The sequence below is a fragment of the Thalassophryne amazonica genome, chromosome 8 (assembly GCF_902500255.1).
Source record: "Thalassophryne amazonica chromosome 8, fThaAma1.1, whole genome shotgun sequence".
Taxonomy (NCBI): domain Eukaryota; kingdom Metazoa; phylum Chordata; class Actinopteri; order Batrachoidiformes; family Batrachoididae; genus Thalassophryne; species Thalassophryne amazonica.
In genome coordinates this window covers 77,279,313-77,304,354 of record NC_047110.1, presented here as the reverse complement: position 1 = coordinate 77,304,354, position 25,042 = coordinate 77,279,313, and the positions used below count along the sequence as shown (strand labels likewise).

The window sequence follows — 25,042 nt, the reverse complement described above, 5'->3', positions numbered from 1 at the left end:
GTTATTACCCGTCCAATAAGGACTCCTTGCAGCAGTAGAGGTTGTCAAACTTCTGCTTGGTTACAGAGTCATTAACGTTCATGGCTGGAACACAAAGCTTCCCAGCCTTTGACAGCTGGTACAACCTGAAAAAGGGGTTGACATGGCAGGTCAAATGTCACTTTATAAACTTGCAGAAATATTCAAAATTTGTGAAACAGACAAACCTACCTATAGACTCCTGTAACACTTTCCTCTACAATGCCTTTCATCTTCTTGAACAGAGCAGGTGCTGGTTATAGATCCAGTGGGTCAGGTCGCCTCCGTCATCCAAAATCTGGCAGCAACAAGAAACAAATAAAAGCTTCAACTCACAATGTGGAAATGTGATTTTCCCCAGTCTGCTCTGTATTATTGTCCCCTTTGTGGTCTGTCTGTCTGTGCTTCTGTCTCACCAACAGGGTCTTCTTTTGTGTAAAAAAAAACAAAACAAGCTAAGCTCTAGTTGCTATTATTTTAATATCTTTCTGACTCAAATTCAAAGTTTCACTTATAGTTGTACCCTAAATATTTCCAGGTTAAAGGTCACGTGATAAAGCATTATTATTCTATCTTTAGATGGGGAAAAATGAAGCAGGACTTTTCGAACCACTAATATTTATGCTTCTTTCAGGTTAAAGGTTCCATTTTTGAAGCTTTTGGTCTCACAACTGGCTTTGATCTGCTGATTTCCAGGTGAAAGGTCATCACTTAAAGCATTATCATTCTACTTTTGCAGAAATAAATGTAGCCCACCTTTACCCAGGGTACTAGGTAAGGGCTCCCCAAGCTCTTATATTTAGTATTGGAGACTAATGAAGGTTAACTACTTTATTTAACTTACTGCCTCTTTAGTCTCATGTGCCCTTTAAGTGCAATATTACTCTTAATTCACCTTCAACACACAGTGGTCAAATCAAATCACAGCCACACACACTCTCAGACTTCTCCAAAATGACCAAACCATAATTAAGCTTGAACTTATTTACTGAACATATAACAGAAAACATACAGAGCTCACAAAACACATGCAACAAAACTTGCAAGACAAACCAGAGAACAATACAGCAAAAGATAAAGAAAACATCGAGTGGAAAGATGGAAACAGCACAAAAGAGCCGGACGTTTCCAAGAACTCGAAAAGGAATACATCGACAAAGTTGGATCAATGCAGTGGCTAAAAAAATGGAAAACTTGGTTTTTAGAATGAATTCTGATTGGAGCACAAGATCAGGGTCTTCTAACAAATGGCTTCAAAAAAATGGCAGGGATCTCACAGAATGATAAATGCTGATTCTGTCATACAGCTGTTGAGAGTGTAAACCATCTAACTTCAGCATGCCAGATCCTCATGGCAGATGGGCATTATACATCCAGACACAACAAGATCTGTCAATATCTCCACCGGAAGATCTGCAAGGAACTGGAGATGGAAGTCAAAGAACATGTCTGGGAGCACGAGCCAACACCAGTCTCATCCAACGGAAAAGTAACGATCTTCTACGACAAAGAGATGCCAGCAGGAAGACACATTGAAGGAGGTGCAATCAAACCTGATATTGTCATCTGGAACAAGTAAGAGAAAACAGCCAAAATCATTGATGTGACAGTCCCCAATGATTACGGCCTGAATCGAGCTGAAAGGGGAAAGATCTCGAAATACCAAGACCTGAAAAATGACCTAAGAACAACATGGTCATTGAAAGACATCGATATCATCCCAGTTGTGGTGGGAGCAACAGGCCTGATGAAGAAGAACCTGAAGAAATACCTTGAGGCAATCCCCAGTCACCCAAGTGCACATGAGGTGCAGTTGTCTGTGATTAAGGGAACGATCACCATCTTGAAGAGAGCCCTCGGATACAATGCCAGATCTGGTTAGGATAACTATAGAGCCTAGGGTGCAACTTTAGACCCCAGGTTTGGGGCCCATTGCATTCTACTAAAAAGACATCAAAGATAAATGAAAAACCAAAAGACAAGCTCACAAAACACATCTTATCCCAAATTTTGCACTATATACTCTATGTGAGTGGCTCACTCACCAACCACACACCAGCCAGCTTATTTAGTTACCAAAACCTTATAATTGCAGGCCTGAGTGATGCTTGGGAGCGGCGAAGCCCATAACGGCCGTCTCACTCTCGGAGCAAAACAAAAATAAAGAGGTACCTGGTTTAGTAGTTCAACAGGTATGGACTCTTGTCCAAGTTCAGGTGAAGAGGAAGAAACCAAACCATGTCCTAAGATGGTGATGCTGCCACCCGTCTGCTGGTTCAGGCTTAAGCTCCAGTGAGTGATCTCCAGGAAAGGATATCCTCCAAAGGCACACTTTTAGCACTTCACAAATTGACTAGTCGTCATCTCCAAGCCGGAATGATGAACAGGTAGTTTCTGTAGCCAGCTGATTTAGCTGAACTAGCTCTCATCCAGTGCATTTACTTAGCCAGCAAATGCTAAATGTCCATATGCTAAACCACTTTAAAATAACACAGACAGCTTACTGCAGGACAAACTTCGAGTTGAAAAGTCCTCAGGTAGTCCAAAAAGCATTAACAAGTGTCCATTAACGACCATTGAGTTAACGATCAGGAAACTTAGTTAATTACTCAAAGAGCGGCGCACATGTTAACTTCAAAGTGCGTTCCTGGCGGTACATCAAAAGCATCTCCCTCCAGGCTTTTTTTCAATCACGTCAAGCTACTACCACAACAGACTGACAGCGGTGGTATACAGACACACTACTTCCTTTCGCTCTTCACAATAAAACAAAAATAAGATACATCAAAAGCATTTTATACTTTACTTGTTTTTAACTATGCCCAGGTAGATTTAACAGTTCTCATTCCTTTAAAACATACATGAAATACCCATATTTATGTAATATATTTAACAATTCAAACTTTTTAACCCTCTTTAACTAACAAATCTCATGAACTTTGTCAATACATTTGTCCGGGTTACATAAATATAACACAATGTTAAAATACCCTCGGCTCTATGAGCATTGTGTTCTTTATAATTTGCAGTTGTGTCATTAATTATTAAGATCCTATCATCTTATGTACAATTTGTACGTGTTCAAATCAAATAATCATTTGTTCATGTTGTGCAAATCAAGGAATATTTGTAGATCACCCTCTGTGCACTTGGACTTGGTCATGGGCACGTCACTGCCAGTTTACTAACACGTCAGGTCCATCACTGGTGTGAAAATGTGCGGCTGTCGACGTGTTTTACCATAGAGATACACTGTGCATGTGGGAGTGGTATTTGCTCTTGAATTCCAGATTTAAGTGATTATTTGTTTGAATTTCGTTATATTTTCTGTTGTCGGGGCCTTAGTGTGGCCTTCAACTATTCAGAGGGTTTGGATAATATCGCCAGAGAGCGATATAAAACCAAAATAACGGCATCAGGACTGGCATCTTGTCTGTACCAACTCAAAGCTGGACGATGGAAAAATGATGCCACACAATGGCCAGATGTTCAATATCCTGACATTTATGCCTACCTCATAGACACACCAGGTATGTTTCTATTTTATATCATTTATGTTATGTATGCATTGCAAATTGCTGGTACCTATCTTAAGATATTCCAGCCAGGTGCAGAGACTGCACCCCAGGGCAAAAAGTTTTTATAAGCAAAATTCAAAATGGCCACCATCGCCAATGGCTCTATCTCAGTTTCTACTTGACATAGAGACCTGGTTTTGGTGTCTAAATGTATATTTTTTAGGTAGAGGAAGACGTTTAGGTAGTGTGTATTTTGTGATTTTAGACATATTTATTACATTAGAAATATAAAGACATACATTCTAGCACATTTCTATGAGACCTCCATGTATTTGGGCTTTTTTTTTTTTTTTTACAATAATTACATTATTCTCTTAGCATGCAATTCCCTGATAAGAGTAAATTTCAATTTTTTTGTGGATGCCTCAAAAAAAATTCTTGGGTCAGATGCAAGATCATTCATTTGAAAATTACTGTGAGTGAAATCTGCAATACTGTTTGTCTTAGATGATGCGGTTTTGAAGAGACCTGCAATTAACATCACAGTGTAACTTTACTCTGACTGGCTGTCACCCGTGTCACTCAAACACAAAATGGATCACATTATAAGAGAATGTGACTTTATAAACCTCTTAAAATACATCAAGGTTAGCCATCTTTGAATTTGTCCAAGGTCTGTGTCCCAAGAATGTTCCCTGTGAATTGGACTGTACTTATGCTGAGCAAAGACAGACAGACAGATGGACGAAAATCCTTTGCAATACCCGATGGCCATATTTTGGCCTCGGGGGGGGAAAAAAAAAAAATCAAGCTTCACTTTTCAAATAATTAATATTTTAACTTCTTTTTGAGAAATTAGATTGTGATTGAATCTCATGCTTTGAGTAAAAAACAAACAAAAAAAACCCCAAAACAAAACAAGCCAAGCTAAATTGGATTGCTTGGAATGAGGTTCTTACTTCTTGCTCTCATCTACTTATTTCCTGTACAAAGGTCATGCAGAAACCATTACCACCCTTTTGAAAAAAAAAAAGAATCAAGCTACAATTTCCATACTGCTTATATTTAATATATAGTTTTAATATTTAAGTATCTTTTCAATAAATTACGCCATTATTAAAGCTCAAGGTCCTACTCCTGGTTTTCACCTGGTTTCTGTATTTCCATGTGAAAAGATCATGGGTCGAAAAAATATATCACTCTGTTTTTAGGGGGAAAAGATCTCATTACTCCTTTTGAATCCCAAATATTTCTGCAAATTTTAGATAAATTAGAAATGCAGCTCAAACTCAAAGTCTTCCAAATAGTTTTGACCTTAATTTTTGTTGCTGGATATTAAGTGTTTCTAATTTGGTTTCTGTGTCTGATCTTCATTTAGTCACAAATGTACAAATCACCCAAAATGTGATTGTGCCATAAGAATGTAAGGTAAACGTAGCACGAGACGTACCCAGCTCAATAATATGAGGTATGTGCAGGTTAAAATTATTATTATTATTATTATTCATTCATTAATTTTCTATATCTGCTTACTGCAATCAAGGGTCACATGACTGGCGGCGGCGGGGGGGGGGGGGGGGCTGCAGCCTAGAGTCCCTTTATACAGAGAGCAGCGACAACTGAGAATACAGCGCCATTTGGTGGCCAATTGTGCTGAACTACTGAACTAATCTTTTCTGTTTTCAGCATTTTTTTTATCAGTTAACCACATACAGCAACACATCCTGTTACAGGTACTATCAAAATAAATATAAAATAGTTAAGCTATCAAATTTACAATTTATGATGATTTATTTAATTAATCTAAAGCCTGATTTATGCTTCTGCGACTCTGTAACTCCGTGTCATGCAATGACATTGACGTGTGTGACAGTTTTACAGTTCTCCATCGCTTGATTTTCTGGATCAATTTGTCCCTCAACAAGCTTTTCTTTCTATAACCATCAACCTCCAATTCAAAGGTAAGGTGTACAATTTCCTCTTTTTCGACTCCTTGTTGTAAATTTGCTGACTTTTCTGTCAAACATATTTGATTCATTATCAAAATGTAATCAGCATGCGCACTGCAAAAACTTTGAAGATATGAGACGAAAAAGTGAAAGCAGAAAAATGTCAAATCACAGCCTTTTGCAGTGTCTGATTTAGCAGGTGCATGTCAGGCTGCAGGTCTGAGCATGGTTTCGAAAAAATAAAAGGTCGGGCTTTTAATCACAGAAATTACTCCAGTGTCATTCATGGAAATGCATTGCGGTCAGACAGGACGTTTTGTCCGATGTGAGCAAAAGTCCGTTCTACAAAATCCGTTATATACAGTGTTTATTACATGGAGAATCATACAAAAGCATTGGGACTTTTGTCTTTGGTTAACTACGAATATCCGGTTTATACGATGATGGTTTAGGCGAGATTACTGTACATGATGGGACTGAACACTAAATTTACCTACCTCGCAAAGCTTTGACGATGAAGTTGTCTTCCATCCTACACGGCTGACTTTATTTTCTCAAATTTTTCTTCTGTTCAGATCTGAAGGGAATCTGTACATCTTGAACCCCCTCTTGTATATATTTCTAACAACCCGATTCAGGGAATAAATAAATAAGATGGATTTACATGCAGATAGCTTAGCGCATGCTATTTGGCTCCAAGATGGCACCACGAGTCATGTGACTGGTTTTTTTTTGGCTCGTCATGTTGCTACTCTGTGTGTAAAGTGACTCTACTGCAGCCTAATATCCCAGCAGTCATAGGGCGAGAGGCAGGGTACATCCTGAACAGAACGACAGTCTGTCGCGGAGCATTATCACTATTATTATTGCTATTATAAATTATTTCAGTAACAATCGAGTTACATACTTGCTTAAATTTTGGAATGTTATCTATCAGGGTGTCAGGGTGGCTTAGTGGTTGGCACTGTTGCCTCACAGAGAGAACGTCCTGGGATTGCTTCCCTTGTGATCCTTTCTGTATGGAGTTTGCATGTGCCCCCTGTGTGTGCATGGGTTTGCTCCGGCGTCCTCTCACTCCCAAAGACATGCAAGTTAGGTGAACTGGAAACTTTAAACTGATCGTAAGGGAGAGTGTGAATCGATTAGTTTATCTGTCCATATGTGACCCTGTGACAGACTGCCGTCCTGTCCAGGGTGGACCCGCCTCTTGCCCAGTGACCACTGGGACAGCCTCCAGCAAAACTGAGGAGTACAGGAGCCTAGTGAAGGACTTTGCTGCCTGGTGCCAAACAAACCATCTACAGCTCAACACCTCAAAGACGAAGGAGTTGGTCATTGACTTTGGGAAGTCCAGACCAAGACTGCGAGTTCTGATTGAGGCAGCTGAGGTGGAGGCTGTGGATTCCTAGAAGTACCTTGGGTTGTGGCTGGACAGTAAACTGGACTACCAACCCACACCAACCAGCTGTACAGGAAGGGACAGAGCATGCGGTCATTTAACATCTACAAAAAACTCCTGTGGATGTTCTACCAGTCCGTAGTAGCCAGCGTCCACTTTTACTTTGTGGTGTGTTGGGGGGGCAGCACATCCAAGATTGACACATCCAGGCAGGACAGAGTGATCAGGCAGGCTGGCTCTGTGGTTGGCATGAAGCTGGACTCTCTGGTAATGGTGGCAGAGAAGCGAATACTGGACAAACTGCTGGAGACTATGGATGATGCCAGTCACCCTCTGCACAATGCTATCAGCAACCAGAGTTTTTTTTTGGTTGGATTTTGGTGTAACTTGATCATGTTCACATGAGAGACTGTTCTGGAGATTTGTGGGGATTTTTGGGGAAGTAAATAAATCACCTTGTTTTTTGCACCCTACCTTCTTGTGTTTTTCCCTGCCTGCATATGGGGTTTCATCTTGAACTCTGCTGACAAACCCTAACAAGAGGAGCCTCTTCAGCCACAGACTGCTGCTTCCCAAGTGCAGGAGCAACAGACTGAAAATGTTGTGAAAGTGTAGTGACACAGACCCACAACAGGGGGCGCAAATGAACGGTCAATAGATGAGCCAAAAAAGTAACAATTTAATTTTGTGAAGGTGAACAACGAATATACAGACAATCTCAGAATCTGATAACAGTCAATCCACAAAGGTGACGTGTGGACAGGCTCGAGGATAGAAGACGTCTGTCCTGAGAAGAGCCGGAACCACAGGATTTCCGCCGCCACCGAACCTGGTGAATACTGGAGCCGCCAAGTCCCGAATTCCCAGGTGATCACCGTCCCCGACTGTCGGATCTGGTACTGCTGGCGAAGAGCAAAGACAGTCAAGTGTGGGTGTGTGTACACCCCGTAACAACAACTGTGGGAATGCCACCTCCACCTCTAATACACACTCGTGCAGCGTCTGTGTAACCACTTATCTGACGGGAAGTAGGACGAAACAGTCGCGACCCACGCCGGTCCTCTGGTTAGACAGCTGCAACACAATAGCTCTTGGAATCAATCAATACAGGCAGAGAAAGTTACCTCCATAGAAGTATGATATCTCGGCGATGAGGTGGAGATGACGTCTGGGTTTTATGGAGTGAGATGATGAAGAATGAGTGACAGCTGTCAGGAAATAATGAGTGACAGCTGTCACTCCCGGCTGTGTCCGTGGTGGCAGCGCCCTCTCGTGCCTGAAGCCCGCACTTCAGGCAGGGCGCCCTCTGGTGGTGGGCCAGCAGTACCTCCTCTTCTGGCGGCCCACACAACAGAAAAACTCCTTTGTTCCTCATTTTTTTTTAATTTAACCCTTATTTAACCAGGTTAGTCCCATGAGATCAAGATCTCTTTTGCAAGGGAGACCTGGGTCCTGTTCCGTAAAACAGGATTACCAAATAAACCAGCCTAATTTCGTTAGTCTGCCTTATTTTACAGTAGATGCAATGGAAAATAAGCCAGACTAACAAAATAAGCCTTGCTTTTTTGGGTAATCCTGTTTTTATGGAACAGACCCCTGGGCAGTTATAAAGTTTCCTACCTAACCTGCATGTCTTTAAATGTGGGAGGGAACCAGAGCACCCGGAGGAAACTCACGCAAACACGGGGAGAACATGCAAACTCTGCACAGAAAGGCCACAGGTGGGAATCGATCCCATGCCCTTGCTGTGAGGCAACAGCTAACCACTAATCCACCGTGCTGCAGTTCCTCAGGCCATCAGACTGTACAGCTCCTCACTCAGGGGGAGGAGGAGTAACAGGAAGACAGAGGACGGGAAAGAGAGGAACAGCAGTAGCCAGTAAACCAGCAGAGATCAGTATGCATATATTTATATCTGCAAATTGTTTTTTTGTTTTGTTTTTTACTTTCACTTTTGATGCTCTGTGTGCTTCTTACCCTGTGTGCTGCCATACAATGCTGCTGGAACCTCAGTTTCCCTGAGGGAGTCTTCCCAAGGGATTAATAAAATTCTGTCTAATCTAATCTGATCTCTAATCTAAACTGAAATAAGCAGGTAATGAAAATGGATGAATGACTATAGGTGACAATGGCACCACCTAGAGGCTGTTTGAGTAGTTTTCACTCTGGGTAGCTAGTATCTTTATGTAAACTTTCCTTTCTATCAGGCCATTTTAAAAATTGCCATAAAAATTACAAACACTGTCTACCACTGCGATCTAGACAACCATCGGAAAATGAATGAATGAATAAAAACTATGAGAGATGACATGATGTGCAAATGGTGCAGTACCAGATTAGGCTGCCAGCTCTCGACATTGACACATTTGTCAATACACCACCAGAAGTCATCCTCTGATTCGCCATTCCAAGCAAATACTGAAGTACCTGAGATGGAGCGAGGGATCATGACAAGGAAGTGATCAAAACAGAAAGGGAGGGGGAAAATATAAAACGGTAATTTGTAGCAGGACACCATACCTCGTTCGGCGAGAGCAGCAGCCACAGTGTTCTGAGTGGAGTAGATGTTACAAGCCGCCCAGCGACACTGAGCTCCCAACATGGACAACGTCTCAATCAGCACCTGCATCAGTATGTGCTTTTATTCTTATGGTACAACAACAAAAGCTTCAACTTCTTACAATCATTTTTTAAAAGTGTTCCTGATTACTCATTACTACTCTTTAACATAATAATCCATGAAAACATGACAGGGAGTGAATACTTTTCACCAACACTATTCATCTCCCATTTTGTTGACTGTATTCATTCTAATACAGACAAGAGATTATTGAAATTAATGGAAGAATATTAAAGTGAACATTTGCAAAACACTAAGATGAAAAGTACCAGAAACACCAACACAGTATCAGTGGAGCTCAGTAAATCATCATCAGTGTTTAACTGTTTTGGTTTAATTGAGTGTGTGTGTGTGTGTGTGCGTGCACTGACCGCTGTCTGTGCAGTGATGTGTGTGCAGCCGACCACTTTGGCTCCAGCCAGAGGCTTCTCCCCACCTGCTCTTTTCCTCAAGATCATCAGCGCTGGCATTTCTGTAGCTCATGCAGAGGGATCGAATCAGGTCTTAATTTGTACATACACATTTACAAGTGAGAAATTGTTCTCTGTGCATGTATATATAGTAATGTTCAGAATAATAGTAGTGCTATGTGACAAAAAAGATTAATCCAGGTTTTGAGTATATTTCTTATTGTTACATGGGAAACAAGGTACCAGTAGATTCAGTAGATTCTCACAAATCCAACAAGACCAAGCATTCATGATATGCACACTCTTAAGGCTATGAAATTGGGCTATTAGTAAAAAAAAAAGTAGAAAAGGGGGTGTTCACAATAATAGTAGTGTGGCATTCAGTCAGTCAGTTCGTCAATTTTGTGGAACAAACAGGTGTGAATCAGGTGTCCCCTATTTAAGGATGAAGCCAGCACCTGTTGAACATGCTTTTCTCTTTGAAAGCCTGAGGAAAATGGGACATTCAGGACATTGTTCAGAAGAACAGCGTAGTTTGATTAAAAAGTTGATTAGAGAGGGGAAAACTTATACGCAGGTGCAAAAAATTATAGGCTGTTCATCTACAATGATCTCCAAAGCTTTAAAATGGACAAAAAAAAAACAGAGATGCATGGAAGAAAATGGAAAACAACCATCAAAATGGACAGAAGAATAACCAGAATGGCAAAGGCTCACCCACTGATCAGCTCCAGGATGATCAAAGACAGTCTGGAGTTACCTGTAAGTGCTGTGACAGTTAGAAGATGCCTGTGTGAAGCTAATTTAATTGCAATAATTTTGAGCTTTGTCCCAATGACTTTAACCCAACAACTGACCTTTTTTGCCAATTTGTAATTTCCTGGGAAATTCCAGAAACCACCTACATGTGTGCCAACTTTGGTGGACATCAAAGTGAAAAATCATCATTTTGACCTTTGACCACAATGACCTTGACCTTTTCAAGGGCAATTCTGGCGTTGACTGGCTTCCACATATCAAGTTTGGTGGAAATTGGCCAAGGTACATGGGAAGAGTATTGGGTAGAAACAGACAGATAAACAAAAATTTGGATTTTTGACCTTCAATGACTTTGACATTCGCCAAAATTCTGGGGTCAACATGCTCAGAGCAAGTTTTGTGGAAACTGACCAAAGCACTTTGTAAGAGCAGTAATGCACAGAAATAAATGTTTCTCAAAGTATAGTATGATGACAATTTCTGCCGTTATCAGTATAAAAAACAAAGCACGAAGCCAGAGCTGGCTGTCTCTACCTTGCTCTGCCATTTCTATTTCTTTGCGTCCAAAATCAGCCCTCTTGATGTTTTTGATGCAGAAGTCGGTGAAGCCCTTGGAGTTCTGCTGAAATTTGTTTTTGGGTGATGAATCATCCTCGGAGCTGTCGCTCCACACTGCAGCACAAGCACATAAAAAAAAGACAAGCTGACATTTTTTTATTTACCAGGAAAAAGAATCAAATTGAAAAAAAGTGCCATGTGATCTGAAAACGGCATTATTTTGTTCTAAATCATATTTGTTTTCAGACATAAATGATTTCTAATCGTGTTTCAGACTGCGGGTGGTTTATTTTCTGTGCTTTTGAAGTCTGGTTAATGGTAACAGTGATTGACGTGGTGGAAAAAAGATGGAACAGAGCAGCTTAGGAGCAAATTAAGGAGATTTAATTCTTCAGAGGAATTTTCCTCTTCATTAAAGTTGGGCTCCAGGGGAAAGCTGGAGCTAATCCTCAGTGCCTGTGGTTCTCGTGCTGGTGGGATCAGAACCTGCTCTCGGGTTGCACGTCTGACCCATGTGACCTGTCGTGTGACTGCTTACCTGAACTGTGGCTGTCTGTGGACGTCTGTGACATGGAGCGAGACAAAGCGCGATGTCCAGCGTTGGTGGGCCATCTGTTGAATTCTTGTTTCTGTGCAGTAAGCTGAATATTCTGCAGAAAAAATTACACACACACACACACACACATACATATATATATATATACATACATACATACATACATATATATATATATATATATATATATATATATATATATATATATATATATATATATATATATATAGCAATCGCATCAGGACACAAAGTGGAGCAGTTGTTACGCTGTTGCAGCTCATAAACACACAGAGAGGGTCACTGGACAGTCACTCAACCAGAACTTCACACTAACTCCTCACAAAGAAACAAGCTCTCAACTGAGTCTGTCACTTACATATACTCAACAAAAATATAAACGCAACACTTTTGGTTTTGCTCCCATTTTGTATGAGATGAACTCAAAGATCTAAAACTTTTCCACATACACAATATCACCATTTCCCTCAAATATTGTTCACAAACCAGTCTAAATCTGTGATAGTGAGCACTTCTCCTTTTCTGAGATAATCCATCCCACCTCACAGGTGTGCCATATCAAGATGCTGATTAGACACCATGATTAGTGCACAGGTGTGCCTTAGACTGCCCACAATAAAAGGCCACTCTGAAAGGTGCCGTTTTATCACACAGCACAATGCCACAGATGTCGCAAGATTTGAGGGAGCGTGCAATTGGCATGCTGACAGCAGGAATGTCAATCAGAGCTGTTGCTCGTGTATTGAATGTTCATTTCTCTACCATAAGCCGTCTCCAAAGGTGTTTCAGAGAATTTGGCAGCACATCCAACCAGCCTCACAACCGCAGACCACGTGTAACCACACCAGCCCAGGACCTCCACATCCAGCATGTTCACCTCCAAGATCGTCTGAGACCAGCCACTCGGACAGCTGCTGAAACAATCGGTTTGCATAACCAAAGAATTTCTGCACAAACTGTCAGAAACCGTCTCAGGGAAGCTCATCTGCATGCTCGTCGTCCTCATCGGGGTCTCGACCTGACTCCAGTTCGTCGTCGTAACCGACTTGAGTGGGCAAATGCTCACATTCGCTGGTGTTTGGCACGTTGGAGAGGTGTTCTCTTCACAGATGAATCCCGGTTCACACTGTCCAGGGCAGATGGCAGACAGCATGTGTAGTGTCGTGTGGGTGAGCGGTTTTCTGATGTCAATGTTGTGGATCGAGTGGCCCATGGTGGCGGTGGGGTTATGGTATGGGCAGGCGTCTGTTATGGACGAACAACACAGGTGCATTTTATTGATGGCATTTTGAATGCACAGAGATACCGTGACGAGATCCTGAGGCCCATTGTTGTGCCATACATCCAAGAACATCACCTCATGTTGCAGCAGGATAATGCACGGCCCCATGTTGCAAGGATCTGTACACAATTCTTGGAAGCTGAAAATGTCCCAGTTCTTGCATGGCCGGCATACTCACCGGACATGTCACCCATTGAGCATGTTTGGGATGGTATGGACCAGCGTATACGACAGCGTGTACCAGTTCCTGCCAATATCCAGCAACTTCGCACAGCCATTGAAGAGGAGTGGACCAACATTCCACAGGCCACAATTGACAACCTGATCAACTCTATGCGAAAGAGATGTGTTGCACTGCATAAGGCAAATGGTGGTCACACCAGATACTGACTGGTATCCCCCCCCAATAAAACAAAACTGCACCTTTCAGAGTGGCCTTTTATTGTGGACAGTCTAAGGCACACCTGTGCACTAATCATTGTGTCTAATCAGCATCTTGATATGGCACACCTGTGAGGTGGGATGGATTATCTCAGCAAAGGAGAAGTGCTCACTATCACAGTTTTAGACTGGTTTGTGAACAATATTTGAGGGAAATGGTGATATTGTGTATTTGGAAAAAGTTTTAGATCTTTGAGTTCATCTCATACAAAATGGGAGCAAAACTAAAAGTGTTGCGTTTATATTTTTGTTGAGTGTATATATCTTCATTCATTCATCCTGCCAGTCACCATCTCACCATACAGTGTGGTGGACTGAAGACCAGGCTGCTGCTCCCACATGAATCCCATGTAGCCATGTCCGCTCCCTCTGTGTTCCTGCAGCTTTCAGCTTCTTCCTTATTTGATTCAGCTGTTGCTGTTTTACTCAAGATTACATACGAGGTCTGTGAGAAAAGTATCCGACCCTATTATTTTTTTTAAAAACTATATCGATTTGAATCACGTGTGATTACATCAGCCAAGCTTGAACCCTCGTGGGCATGCAAGAGTTTTTTCACGCCTGTCGGTGACGTCATTCGCCTGTGAGCACATCTTGTGGAAGGAGTGGTCCAGCCCCCTCGTTGGAATTCCTTTGTCTGAGAAGTTGCTGAGAGACTGGCGCTGTGCTTGATCAAAATTTTTTCAAAAACTGTGAGACACATCTGAGTGGACACCATTCGAGAAATTCAGCTGGTTTTCGGTGAAACTTTTAACGGCTGATGAGAGATTTTGGATTGTTTCTATCGCTGTAAGGACTTCCCACGGAGCGGGACATCGCGCAGCGCTCCGAGGCGACGTTGTCATCCTGTTTCAAGCTGAAAACCTCCAAATTTAAGCCTCTGTTGACCCAGGACGTCGTGAGAGAACAGAGAACTTTCAGAAGAGGTCGGAATCAGCAGTTTATCCGGACATTCCACTGTTAAAGGAGATTTTTTTAATGAAAGACGTGCAGACGGATTGGCGCGTCAGCTCGCAGCCGGCGCGGCGCGCTCGCCACAGGAAAAACACCTCCGTTGGAAGCCTTAAGGACAAGTTGGAACATGCCCTGCTGTTAAACAATTTCTCAGATACTCACTCAACTGAAAGCCACCAAAAGCCGCTTGGATTTTACAAATGGTTATCAACACGGAGGTGTTTTTCCTGTGGCGGGCGCGCCGAGCCGGATGCGAGCTGACGCGCAATCCGTCCGCACGTCTTTCATTAAAAAAAATCTCCTTTAACAGTGGAATGTCCGGATAAACTGCTGATTCCGACCTCTTCTGAAAGTTCTCTGTTCTCTCACGACGTCCTGGGTCAACAGAGGCTTAAATTTGGAGTTTTTCAGCTTGGAACAGGGTGACGACGTCGCCTCAGAGTGCTGCGCGACGTCCTGCTCTGTGGGAAGTCCTTACATCGATAGAAACAATCCAAAATCTTTCATCAGCCGTTAAAATTTACACCGAAAACCAGCTGAATTTCTCGAATGGTATCCACTCGGATGTGCCTCACAGTTCTTGAAAAAATTTTGATCAAGCACAGCGCCAGTCTCTCAGCAACTTCTCAGACAATGAAAATCCGACGAGGGGGCTGGACCACTCCTTCCACAAGGCGTGCTCACAGGCGAATGACGTCACCGACAGGCGTGAAAAAACTCACGCATGCGCACAAGGGTTCAAGCTTGGCTGATGTAATCACACGTGATTCAAATCCATATAGTTTTTTTTTTAAATAAAACTGTCGGTTTCTTTTCTAATAAACCTCGTACACTCATAACAGACACATCATTCTGATTCTGTGGAGTTATTTAAATCCAGAATAAAGACTTGTCTGTTCTGTGTTATAGTTGATATAGACGTACTTGCATTGATTCATTCTTTCCGTCCAGCTTCAATTATTACCATTACTGGTGGAGTAAAGCCGGGTTCACATGGCAGGATAATTAGGCCGATATCGGACCCGATCTTCCCCTTCCGACAATCGTAAGGCCGTCCCGACAATCACGATGACGTCAAAGATAATCTTATCAGATATTCCTGTCATGTGTGGTGGGTTAAGAGCGCTCTGATCTGCTCGGAAGGGCGTCAGGAGCGCTCTGATCGCAAATCGGGGATATTCAACATGTTGGTTTTTTTTGGCCCGATATCGCAGCGTGTGTTGTGTCCTCCGACCACAAACGAGCAAACAGCCTGCTGAATGTGACGTGCAGCCAATCAGAAAGCGAGGTGACCGACGTACGGAGCGGAAAATAAAATCAAAACAGCTGTTCTGACTTACCAGAAAGTCCGGTGGTCGCGCTGTCTCCACTTCTTTAAAGAACGCCTTTCCTTTTCCTTTTTTTTTTTATCGTTTTTCCCTCTGTTTTAAATAGTCCACAAAGTACCTCCGTTTGTTTACTCTGAAGTCACGTTTAATCTCAAGAGATTTTGACGAGATTTCCTGTCTGAACTGTAAATGTTCGTGTGTTAAATTTGTTCGTGTGTGGTGTTGTTGTTATTACCGTGTGGTTGAACACCACACACTGTACGACCAAACCTGTTAGAGCCATGATTTTTTATCTTCACGTGTGTGGTCTCTCAGGTTTTGGAAACCTAAAGATAATTTTTAAATCCTGTCGTGTGAACCAGGCTTAAGACTCAGTCTCATCACAGCCAAGTTCTGGGCCATGTTAGTCAAGCGTAGAATTATGTTACCAGCAAACATGTCAACACTTTCTGTTATTTCCTTGCTGTGAGATGGCATTGTTGTGAACTGCTCATTCTGGCTGATTAGTTTCTGCTTTGTTTTCTGTCTGAGGTCAAATTGCTGATGAAAAGGCGGACCACTGATGACCAGGACCTAAGTGCTACTAACACAGGCTGAGCTTTATAGATCCTTCTGTCCGTCCATCAGCCATCCATACGATCCTACGAGATCCTTCCAGGACTAGGGTATGTGAGATCTGTGGGGAACTGGGGAAATCTGGAGTGTGCTGAGGACTTTTGGGAGAATCTAATGGACATATTATGGAGAGTGTTCCTTCTATGACTGAACTGGCTTTGACCACCAACTCGCTAATTATATTCCATTTACTGAGACTCTGCTCTTCACCATTTGGATGTCTTTTGGACTCATCAGTTGTTGCGACCACTGGACTGTATATGTGGATGATTGCTTTGCTGCAACATTTCTGTTTTTGCATGTTTGCCCATTCTTTGTTTTGCTTGCTTATCTATTGTTATTGTTAGTATGTCCAGTGCAGATGATCACCCCACTGAGTCTGGTCCACTTGAGGGTTCTTCCTGTCTTCATTTTTGAATCCTATCTTTTTATTTTTTGGAATATGTTTCAGGGAATAGGAATGGGTGTCTATTAACAAATGAAATGATGTTGACCTAACAAAACTTGAAATATCTTGGGTTCATACTGTCTGTATTGAAGCAGAAGTCAAAGTTAATGTAAGAACCACTGCAGGGTTTTTGTATGCGTGTGCGCACGTGTGCATTTTTCATATCGTACTAACATTTTCTGATTTGGGTTTATAATTTTTCATCTTATGGTTCTACGGTTGTTTTGTTTAGAATTTCACTGCTTAGATTTGACCTTAATGTATTGTTGAGATTAGTTGTTGAGATGTTGATTTTGGCACAAATGTTGCTGGTGCAGGGCAGCATGGTGGTTTAGTGGTTAGCACTGTTGCCTCACAGCATGAAGGTCATTGGACTGATTCCCACCTGTGGCCTTTCTGTGTGGAGTTTGCATGTTCTCCTCGTGTTTGCGTGGGTTCCATCTGGGCTTCCTCCCACATCCAAAGACATGCAGGTTAAGTTAATTATGTGTGGCCCTGGACAGACTGGCGTCCTGTCCGGGGTGTACCCTGCCTCACGCCCTATGATTCCCGGGATAGGCTCCAGCCCCACACGACCCGATCTTGGATAAGCGGTTGAAGATGAGTATGTGCGTGTGTGTGTGTGTGGGTTGCTGGTGCCACGTTTTATCACCACACCTCCAAGGCAACCACCCAAGCAGAGATCCAGTCCATCTACACCTCTGAAAGTAATTGTGTATCTGCTGCAGCCACATGGAACATGGATATCTTCTTGGACTTGTCCAGCCACTGTGGTCATCAACACTGAAGCACCTACATGCTAGATTGTGCCCAGTGAAAGGTACCACATGACCTAAATGTCAGAGCTAATGTTCCCTCACAATGCAAGTGATAGTCCTCACCTGAGTCTCCCTAAGTAACCACTCATTTTACTCAAAGTTGTTCCAACAGTACCCAAGAAACAAACACACAGTAAGACCAGAAGGCAGTAAGGAAGTTAACAAATAAATCAGACAATGCAATGATTAACTCCGTGTTTCAAATCTGACACACAAAGTTCATTTTCATCCACAAATGTATAGTTTGTTTTCAGTATTACAATGTTAATACTATATTTCCCATGTTCATAACACCTGTTATGTAGAAAATCTATTTAATTTGTTTTTCTCACATCTATTCAACCCTAACATTTAATGTGTAACACACGGAAGCCCGGCACATTTCCACCGTTGTTAATTATTTAACTTTTTCCCATTATTGCTCTCAATAAAATCAATAAATTCAACATATGACATATACCAATGCAATAGACTGTCACGTAACTTAAATTTGAATAGAATTGCTGTCTACACCAAGAAAAGATTGTCTGTTTATATAAAAGCTCACTATTTGTGGCACTTATTCAAGCAGCAGCTTATTCATTAACACAAAGGGATGCAAAAGTGTAAAAGTTAACTTAATGATGACAAAACCATCTCTGACAAGCCTCAGAAAGAAGTCACTGTGAAGGTCAAATACTGTAATAAGAACGCATTGTCATTTAACTGACTGAGCGATAAATGGAATCTGAAAAAAAAAACCAACCAAACAAACAAAAAAAACAGGTTTTCTAACTGCAGATTTCATTTCTGTGTTACTCCTTGAAGTTAAATCCTATTAAATGTCACAGCTGTGATGGAAAACTAGGGTTAAATTTTAAATATAATCAAATGTTTCCATGTAAACATTCATTCATTCATCTTCTACCGCTTAGTCCAATCAAGGGTCGCGGGGGGCTGGACCCTATCCCAGCAGTCATAGGGCGCAAGGCGGGGTACACCCAGGACAGGACGCCAGTCTGTCGCAGGGCCACAAACAAACACAGACACACCCACACACACACCTACGGACAATTTCAAAGATTCCAATCCACCTAACCCGCATGTCTTTGGATGTGGGAGGAAACCGGAGCACCCGGAGGAAACCCACGCAAACACGGGGAGAACATGCAAACTCCACACAGAAAGGCCATGGGAATCGAACCCACGACCTTCTCGCTGTGAGGCAACAGTGCTAACCACTAAGCCACCATGCTGCCTCCATGTAAACAACCATGTATATTCTCACATGCAGTACCAAGTCTTGTAAAAACAAAATCAAATTCCAGTGTTACCTTGAAGCAGATGGACTGAACTTCCTCCGGCTCCTTAGCTTTAGGTAAGTTCACCAGACTGTACACTTTCTTCATACTGGCACTTCGCTGTCACACTGAGCAATAACCAAACCTGCAGAGCTGCAAGCTGACGCTGCTGAACTGCAGACTGACCCCAGAGTTCGTGCACACTGAGGCTTTCTGTCATACCCTCACATAACGGGCTCAGGTGACAGGTGGAAATGCAGGAAGTGCACATAAATCAGGTCTTTGTGGTGGTTTACAGAAAGGTGAGAAGGAAAAGTCATAAGGGAAAGGAAACAATGTTTGAATGAAAGAATGAAGAATGAAACTTGCTTCTGACGGACTGTTTGTTGCTGTGATTCACAACAATTGCTAGCAGGTAGCATTTGCTAGCAGTTAGCTTTCGCTAGCTAGGTCGACTCCTCCCCTCCCCCCGTCGTTACTTTTTATAACTGTTCTTTTTTGCCCGTTTAATACTTCTGTTCGTTTTTCAGTCGAACTGCTGTGAATTTTAAGTAATTATTTTACTCCTGTGTAAAATCTTAGGCACGACTAGCATTTTCGCTAGCAGTTAGCTTGCGTTAGCTATTTCAGACCCCCGTCATCATTTTTTCATACTTCTGTTAGTTAATTTACTGTTTAGTGTATTTTATAGCTGCTGCTTTTTTACCTGTTTAATACTTCTGTTAGTTTTTCAGTGTAACTGCTGTGAATTTTATTTCATTTATTTGCATCTGTGTGAGCCTTAGGAGTGGTTAGCTTATCCATTATTGGTTAGCTCATGTTTGCTTGGCTACATTCTTGAATTTCTTAGTGCACAAAGTACACTACAAAACCTACTTTACACCCTCCGTAAATCCTGCGTGATGTTGGAAGATAGGGTGGCTCTCTTAGAGAGCTGTGTCCATAAGTTAGAGCAGCTTCTTAGCTCAGTGGAGTTAGATGTTTCGGGCACTCCAGATGAGGTTAGTGTTGGGCCGGCTAGCGAGCCCATTAGCATCAGCTTAGAAACGCCGGCTGTGGAGGATGGCTTTTGGACTGTGGCTAGGCGGAGGAAGCCCTGTAGGGCTTGGTGCCCGGTTGTGGCACCCCGATCACACTCGCCAGTGCAAACTGTGAATCGGTTTTCCCCCTTGGATTTGCTTGATGTGAATTCTCTGAGCCCACAAGTGACTTCCACTCCTGTCTCCAGGCCGAAACACCGGACTTTAGTGATAGGGGATTCTATCACCCGCAAACTCAGGTTACAGACGCCGGCTGACATTAAATGTATTCCTGGGGCCAGAGCTCCCAACATTGCATCTCATCTTAGGGTGCTGACTCTGCAGAAGGGAAGACAGACGAAGGAACATGACATGAGATATAGTCACATAGTTATTCACGTTGGCGTCAGGGGTCACAAAAATGAACATAGAGAGGACTTGTGACCTTGCCAAGAAAGATGTGTCGGCATCGATTAATAGTCTCTGGTCCCCTCCCGGGGTACTGATGAGGCGTTTAGCAGGCTGACATCGTTAAATAGGTGGCTGGCGCAGTTTTGTAGACAGCAAGGCTTTAGCTTTATTGATAACTGGCCTTCGTTCTGGGGCTGCTGTGGCTTGCTGATGCCGGACGGCCTCCACCCTACTGGGGAAGGCGCCGCCATCTTGTCTGCGAACATAGATAGAGCTCTACAGGGAGGGTAACATTAGGAATCTACAGCAGGCCACGGAGCAGGTGATTAGAGACCCTGCAAGGCTTATGACAAATGTGGGTATGGAATCCATTAGTTTAGCGGGGAATTTAGTGCAGAGAATCCACTGTGGTGATAGTGCAGTTTATTTGCCAGCGAGGGAATTTCAACAAATTGAGACTGTGGCCTGCTTCCGTAGTCGTGTCCATAAAAATCATAGAGGGATATGCTTTCCAAACTTAATACCAATTACTATATTGGATGATGTTGAAATTAAGGATGGCCCAGTGGTTGTTCCAGCAATAGCAAAGATTTCGTGTCTGCTACCTACAACGCGCATGGAATGTCTCAAACCTAAACCTACTTCTAGGCATCTTATATATGCTACTCTGGAACCACCCCTAAACCCAAACAGTTCAACTGTCAACCCCACTGAGGTCCTTAGACTGGGTCTTATTAACATAAGTTCACTGTTCTCAAAACCATTGTTGATCAGTGATCTAATTATTGATCATCACTTAGAAATGATTGGGCTATGTGAAACCTGGCTTAAACCTACAGCTGTCCTCCCCTTAATGAGGCCTGCCCACCAGCATATACATTTAGTCACGTCCCTCGTGATGCGAAGCAAGGCGGGGGTGTTGCTCTTATTTATAAATCTAGGTTTAGCTTATTAGCTGTTGGGGGCTACAAATATAACTCGTTTGAGCATCTGATTCTCCATTCTGCTCAGGATATTACACATTGCCAATGTCAGAAGAATAAAAATCAGTCGTATTACTTTGTCACTGTATATAGGCCTCCTGGCCCATATTCTGAATTCTTAGATGAATTTGGTGCGTTCATCTCTAACTTGTCAACTAGTGTAGATAACATTCTGATCATTGGTGACTTTAACATTCGACAATGCATTCGGGATTTGATGCACATTAGTGGAAATACCTGGATCTGGTTCTCGCACGTAGTATTGCTGTCAACAATATTGACATCATGCCTCTTACATCAGTGGTGTATGATCACTCACTTATTAAGTTTACAGTTTCGCTGCCGTGTTAGTGGAACAACAATCTTATATATCATTACGGTGATGCATTATCTCCTCAACTAAGACTGAACTCGAAGCTAGACTGCCTGATGTCTTAACTTCACATTTGACAAATTACCCAGTCAGGTAGACAGACTTGTGGATATTTTAAACTCAGTGCTCAAAACTACACTCGACATGATTGCACCATCTGTGTTAAAATCGCGCTCCCCCAAATCACAGTCTCCTTGGTTCAATGATTATCTGCGTGACCTCAAGCATAAAGCAAGAGGTCTAGAACGGAAATGGCGTCGTTCAAAATTAGAAGTATTTCACCTTGCATGGCATGATGCTGTCTTAGACTATAAGCATGCATTATTGGCTACAAAGCGGGCCTACTACTCTGATTTGATCAACAAAAACAAGCATAACCAACTGTAGTTCGCTCTCCTTTTACAGCACAAGATTTCCTGGATTACTTTGGGAAGAAAATAGAAGACATCAGGTTAAACATATCCCGGCATGCCTTATCCCAGCCACTACACCCTGCTATTGAGGTGGGCGCCACTACTGAGGTATTGCCTAGATTTACAGAATTTGATAGTATCTCACTAGGCATGCTGACAAAACTTGTAATGTCAACAAAAAGCACAACCTGTTTATTTGATCCTATACCGACAAAACTGTTTAAGGACCTGTGGCCCACTCTTGGGCCGACTGTCCTGGAAATTATTAATCTTTCTTTAACTTCTGGATCTGATCCTAAATGTTTCAAATCTGCAGTGATTAAACCATTACTTAAGAAACCTAATCTTGACCCTAGTGTATTGAAAAACTGTCGGCCGATATCAAATCTATCATTTTTCTCTAAAATTCTGGAAAAATTGGTGTCATGGCAGCTTGTAGACTATCTTACTGAGAATAATCTCTTTAAGCCACTGCAGTCTGCTTTTAGAAAATATCATTCCACAGAGATGGCTCTCACTAAAGTGGTGAATGATCTTCTGCTTACAATGGATTTGGACACCACTACGGTTCTGTTGCTGTTAGATCTCAGTGCTGCATTTGATACAGTGGATCATCATATTCTACTTGATAGGCTGGAAAATCATTTTGGGATTACTGGGAGTGCCCTTGCATGGCTGACGTCATACTTGACCAGTCATTCTCACTGTGTTTTGTACAGTAACACTACCTCTAACCTTAGTGATATGAAGTTTGGGGTTCCACAGGGGTCTGTCTTAGGCCCCCTGCTTTTCTCCCTTTATATAGCACCCCTTGGGCACATATTGCGGCGTTTGGGATTACCTTCCACTGCTATGCAGATGATACTCAGTTATACATGCCGATAACTGCTGGTAATCTCGTTCACATAAAATCCTTAGAAGATTGCCTTGCAGCAGTGAGAAGTTGGATGTCTAGAAACTTCCTACTTTTAAACTCTGATAAGACTGAAATGATGGTTCTTGGTCCAGTGAGACATCTGTATCAATTTGACCAGTTACGCTCAGCCTCGGCTCGTGTGTCATACATCACACTGACAAAGTGAGGAACCTTGGGGTAATTTTTGATCCTTCGTTGTCCTTTGGCCTCCACATTAGAAATATTACTAGGACTACTTTCTTCCACCTGCGAAATATAGCGAAGATTCGTCCCATCCTGTCTATGGCTGATGCTGAGACCCTGATCCATGCATTTATCTCTTCTAGATTGGACTACTGCAATGTTCTATTTTCTGGTTTACCGCAGTCTAGCATTTGGGGTCTCCAATTGGTTCAAAATGTTGCAGCCAGATGTTTGACACGAAGCAGAAAGTACAACCACATTACACCCATTTTGGCATCCCTTCACTGGCTTCCTGTCCCAGTGAGATCAGATTTTCAGGTTCTGCTACTAACCTATAAAATTATTCATGGACTGGCACCTCCCTACCTAGCTGACCTAATTAAACCTTACGTACCGGCCCGGGCTTTGCGTTCTCAGGGTGCAGGACTACTTTGTGTCCCTAAGGTGAATAAGTAGTCTGCGGGTCACAGAGCTTTCTGTTATCGTGCCCCGTTCTGTGGAATGATCTCCCTGCGTCAATAAAACAGTCAGATTCTGTGGAGACTTTCAAGTCCAGACTTAAGACACACTTATTTTCCCTTTCATATGGCTAGCATACTGGTACAGTTTTGTTTTATGCTTTTTACTCTTTTAATTCAATTATTAGTAATTGGAGCGGGCTGCGGCCTCAACTTTACCTAAATTCTGGGTCTTTTAGTGAAGTTTAGGGCTAGTGGCCGGCGATCACCTTAGTATTTCTCTGTTTTTCTTGTTGATTAACGCTGGCAAATTATACAGTATTTTTTGTCTTTCTAATGCCTGATTCTGTTTTTTCTCTGTTTAAGGTGCAGCTCCATCCAGAGATGGGAGTTGTATTCATGTTGGTGATCCTCCTGTCCTGTGCGCCAATAGTATTTCTTGTATATTTGTCCGTGAATTGTTCTGTGAATTGTTCTGTAATTTATGTTTGTAGCATGGCCTAAGCAGAGGGTCACCCCTTTGAGTCTGGTCTGCTTGAGGTTTCTTCCTCAGAGGGAGTTTTTCCTTACCACTGTTGCTCTGGGGGTTGGTAAGGTTAGACCTTACCTGTGTGAAGCGCTTTGCGGCAACTCTGTTGTGATTTGGCCCTATATAAATGAAAATAAATTAAAATTGAAAAAAAATGTTTGAGGCTTTTGAAGAGGATGAATGGAATGTAAAGACATATAAAGTTTGTCACATTATTTAACATAAAATCCACTCCCTGTTTGCATTAATATGATACTATGGTTTTATTGTCAAATTTTATATCAGCTCACTCAAATTTTTTTAGTTCCTCACATCTGTTTTTTAGGAAAAGGATCAATCAGTCATATTGTACGCATGATGAGATTGTTATGGAGGCAACAGATGACGAAGAAATATTTTGCAGTTTTGCTTGCTGGTCACAAATTCACAATGATCAATAAGGTGAGAAACCCGACCTGTTTTTAACACAAATGTTGTTGAATAAATTGAAAATTGTTTTGTCCAAGTAGTAATAACAATTCATTCATTCATTTATACCCGCTCGCTCCAATCAAGCGTCATTTTGTTTGCAGACACACAAAACATCGTCAAAATAAGGCTGATCGTTTGTAAATTAAATTAATTTAATTAGTAAAGTAGCTTTAGAGCATCTCAGAAACTGAAGCAACAAAAATAAATGAATAAATAATACAAAAAGAAAGAAAACTGTCCTCTGGTTCCTTTGACTGACCCAGAATGTGTGCAGTAGATATGAATGTTAAACACTGACAGACGCCTCCAGGTCAC

General features: G+C 42.1%; 1 pseudogene; it reads right to left on the bottom strand.

Moving 5' to 3' along the window:
- LOC117515942 overlaps positions 1–25,042 on the bottom strand; it is a 63,218-nt pseudogene that overhangs the window by 37,810 nt on the left and 366 nt on the right.